This window comes from Equus przewalskii, chromosome 30 (genome assembly GCF_037783145.1).
Source record: "Equus przewalskii isolate Varuska chromosome 30, EquPr2, whole genome shotgun sequence".
NCBI classification, from domain to species: domain Eukaryota; kingdom Metazoa; phylum Chordata; class Mammalia; order Perissodactyla; family Equidae; genus Equus; species Equus przewalskii.
Window position 1 is genome coordinate 24,639,183 of NC_091860.1, and position 4,581 is coordinate 24,643,763.

Sequence of the window (4,581 nt, forward strand, 5' to 3'; positions counted from 1 at the left end):
TGGGTGGGTGACATTTACCCTTCTATTTCACTGTGACATTTGACACACTGCTGCTGCAGCTCACATCTCTTCTGATGACATGAAATGTAGATCAGGAGCTACTTGGACCCTGCTGTAAATTCTCTTGACTCAGCAGAGGTAGAAAGTCGATTACCGGTGCTCCTCAGAAGGGCTGACCGGATGCATGTAGAGACGTTATACTGGGTGGGCTCAAGATCCTTTAGAAAAACTTACTGATTGTGGCCATGAGCTATATGACCTTAGTATAAAGAGTTTACAAGGAAGGAAAAATGTTCATCTCAGTTAGAATTCCTTCGAATTTCAAAGTTCCTTCAAGAAGTTGGTTTTGAATGCTCTCTCTCCTTAATGGGCTGTGCCTGCACATCGAAAACAAAGTGAGGATCTGGGTGCTTACTCTTTGGCCATGTGGGGTCTTTCAGAAGAATTTGGTGCTCAAAAGCTGAAGCCCCAGTGCACTGTTTTCCTGAACATTCCCAGGTACTGCACAGGAACCACGCCCTGGGGCCACCCTGCGGAGCACCATCTCTTCCCACCCCAGCTGCATGGCGATGGCTACCGAGGGGTCATTGGCTTCACCATGATGTCCCTGGCTGGGCTGCAGGTGGGTGGGCTCAGTGAGTGGCTGACGCAGTGCCGCAAGGTGGTGCTCACCACATCCAAGGCCATCCCGGTGCAGGTGCATGTGGATGGCCAGCCCTGCAACTCACAGCCTCACGCATTTGCATCACCATGCACAACCAGGTCACCAGGGTGCAGAAGGCTGAGTGGTGGCGTGCCTTCCAGGGCTGAGCAGTACCACGTTGAGCAACCGCTGATCCATGTAAGCAGAGTCAGCATGCACGACTATGAGGCCTTGCATTACAAGGAGCCGCTTAGAGTCCTCTGTGTCATTGGGCACTGTGGTGATCCCAGGAGACAGCAACGTAGAGCTTTGTCCACCCACACTGAGAGGCTCCAGCAGGAGCCCAAATGTGCTGAAGCCAAGTCCCCAGTGTGCCAGAAACTGTCCCCCAAGTGGTGCTTCCTGGATGCCACCACTACCACCTCCTTCTACAGGATGAACCAGGCCCAGGAACATCTCAACTGTGTGACTGAGATCTCACTGGATGAGATTTATATCCTAGACCCAGAGCTGCTGGGGGCATTTGCTGGCCTGACCTCCAATCCCCACTTCCGCTCTCCCACCTCATCCTGCTCGCCCATGCCCCAGTCACTGCCAGCGGATGCTACACCCCCTAAAGGTGAAGAGCTGATTGAGGCGGCCAAAAGGAATGACTTCCGTAAGCTCCAGGAGCTGCACCCAGCTGGGAGTGACCTCAGGCACCGCACGGTCAGCACACGCAGCAAAGAAGTGATCCAGTACCTGCTGGACCACCAGTCCCAGAGATGCCTGATGCTGAGGAGGAAAACTGGGAGAGCTGTCTGGACCAGGCGGAGTCCCTGGGCCAGCACACCATCTGCCACAACATCATGGAGGCGGGGATCTCGCTCCTGAAGACAGACCAACAGGTGACACTCCCCAGTAACAGGCTGCGAAGGCTCAGGACATGGAGCTGACCACCTACCTGGAGAACTGACAGTACAACCAGATGATCCAGTGGGAGAACCAGGAGAGGGCTGCGTAGCTGTAAGGCCAAGGCCGGGGCAGCAGAAGAGACAGGGCCGGCCAGAGGTTAAGGCTCCTCCTCACCCAACTCACGGCCACGGAGGGACTCATGCCCCACGGAAGGAGCCCCAGGCTGTCTGCTGAGGAGCCACCCAGACCTTGGGCTGAACTCTGAGGAGCCAGGGGCTCTCACTTGTCCCCCTGAAGCCTTGGCCTGACCCCAAGACACACAGGGGAACAGGAAATTGGATGTGGAGTCTCTGAAAATGGATATTGTGTTAAAAGGAATAAAGGTGTATGGAGTTTCTTGAGCTTTCTTAATGAATAAATAATTAAATGGATGGATTACTTATTGCCAACACCATGATAAATTAGATATATGGGCTAATGCATATGTCAACTTCATTTTTTTAATTGACAAAGTAATTTGTTATATATCAAATATAAAGGTCGCAAAAGAAATGTACTAATTTCTAGCCAGTATCTGGGACATAGAGAACTAATTAGAATACCGTATCAACCAAGTCTCCCACATTAAAAGACACAGAGCTCATTTGTCACTTTCTTGAACATCCCCGTTTCTAGCTATAATCATTAAAGCATTGATAATCTTGCAATTCTTCCATTTCGCTTTTTGACACTGTGATCTTTTACCTCTTTTCCTCTGTGTTGTTTCAACAAATGCTGGCAAGAGAGAATCTATACATAATTAAGACACAATCATTTCACTTCAATTTCATTGACAAAATGTGTTAGACAAGGTTGGGTATCTCACATGCCTTCAAAGTATTTGAAGATACTACTGGTGTGACCCATGGTTACATAGCTTTTCTCCCTCTTATGAAGAAAATACCCTAAAACACCCTAAAAGACAATCCTAATCCTAGGAAAGAAATATTTCCAGCACAGTCTAAAATAGCACTGTCCAGTAGAAACATAACGGGAAACTTACATGTAATTTTAAATTTTCTAATTTGGGAATCAAAAGATAGGAAAAATAATACCTCTCAGCTACCTCTCAAATGGTAATCAATTAAACAATGTTTATGAAATTGCTCGTTATATAAAGACTAGCTATGAATATTACCAAAGCAACTTAAGTCTCAGCTGACATTTATCGAGTATCTACCGTGTTGCAAGCATTCTCAATGACTCAGTTCCATCATCCTTCCCTTCATCCCTAATTGTCACCCCAAACCAACATTGTATGTCCTCTCCCATAAAGTCATCCCTATCAGCCTAGTATTTTTTCGTTACCATCCAAAGAACTGCTTACCTTGAGCAGCAAGCGGATTTGGTTCAGCAGTTCTGAGTAGTCTGCTATCACAGAAGCAAAAAGAACACTTGAAGCCCTTTCTTTCAGACACTTCCCTCTAAGAGATTATAAAACAAAGTGCAGCCTACAGAACAAAACCCAAAACAAAACATCTGCCCCAGCTACTACCCAAATCTCTGACGAGGTTCGTTCTGGAATGACCCTCAGGAGGGAAGTCTCTTGGACTCAGAAGCAAGTGACATGACTCATTGGTTTATGAAAGCTGAAATAAACAGAAGGAAGTAAGTGCCTGAAGAAACAATAGGAAATATGAATGGTTTGTCTTCTGGAGAGCATGAGAAAAGGGCTTCATTTTGGCAGTCGGGGAATCCTGCTGGATGGTAGGACATTGTTTTCCCAGAGTGTGTCCTTCTAAGCACTTGGCATGACATCACACGGCTTCAGTGTTCCGTTCTGCCAGGGGAGGCCCCTGTGTGTCTTGACCTTTCCTCCAGTGAGCCAACATAATGGTAACCATGAGAATGAGAAGGAGGAGGGGAAGAAAATATCACACTGACGGGATTCCTAGTAATTTATCCAGGGTTCAAGCAGAGAGAAATCTAACGCCCACATGGCATAAATGGGGCCTCCCATTCCTTTAACTGTGCGATGCTAACGAATTTCAACAAGGAAGAGGGGTTAACCATTATTTCAATCAACAGGAGAAAATGGAAGTGGAGGCTGTGAAAATAGGCCACTGGTTAGTACTTACACAGTATTTTTCTACTAGTAAAAATTGGGACAGTCAGCAGGGAATAAAGTTGTTTCATGAGAAGTTAGAGTTGGCCCTGCTTGGTCACCTAAAAGAATAGCCATGTTGGGGTGATAAACCCTTTGAACTGTGTCTGAGGACTAGTGCTGTTTGCTTTGAGGAAGGAAACTGTCAGTTCTGTTTGTTCACAATGAGCCAACCACAATGCGTCTGATGGATTTGGGACTAGTGAAAGAGGGGCATGTCAAGTGTAGGAAGCAAAGTTTATCACGGGATTAGATTTAGGAAGACAAAAGTCATCAGGAGACTGCTAGGCAGGCATTGTTTGCTGCGAAACTCCAGGCTGGGAATTGTTTTTCTTGAGGGTTAGCCCCACATCCTGGGGGGGGGGGGGGGTTGGGGTGGGGGGGGCAAAGGTCCCTAAAACACTGATTCTTTTATTCACCATTTTTTATGTCAACTTCACCCCACTCCAATATTTTAGATGCTGGTTTCTTTCTCCTTGCCACAAGTTCTATTCCATCTTAACTGAGAGTAATAAACTGATGTTCATCTAGTTCTTAGCAATCAATGTGGGGAGAGTTTTGTTTCATCAAGGAATTCCATTTAAAATGCTTTAAACATTGATAAATACTGAGGTGGGAAGCAGTTTTGGAAAATACCCCCTTTCTCCTGAAAGAAAATGTAAAGTAAAGCCTATAGGCCAAGGAATAAAACAAAGAAAGTTCTCCTGGCCTAGTCTCAAGGCATGTGGACTCAAGAGCTGGGAAATCTCTTTCCAGAACTTTCTGTGACACAGCATATGCAATTTGAAAAATGAAGAGTTTCACTTAAGGTTAAACACACTTGAATCACTGGCAAGCCCTGCTACCAAAAGAAGGGCAGAATTCAAGGAAGAGGGCAAAATGTCCCTTATTTGAAAAGCAT

The 4,581-nt window shown here is 46.2% G+C and overlaps 1 pseudogene; it reads left to right on the forward strand.

The window, feature by feature from the left end:
* The first annotated feature begins 424 nt into the window (after window positions 1–424).
* Window positions 425–1,646, forward strand: LOC103556743 (diacylglycerol kinase zeta-like; annotated as a pseudogene).
* The last annotated feature ends 2,935 nt before the right edge of the window (window positions 1,647–4,581 follow it).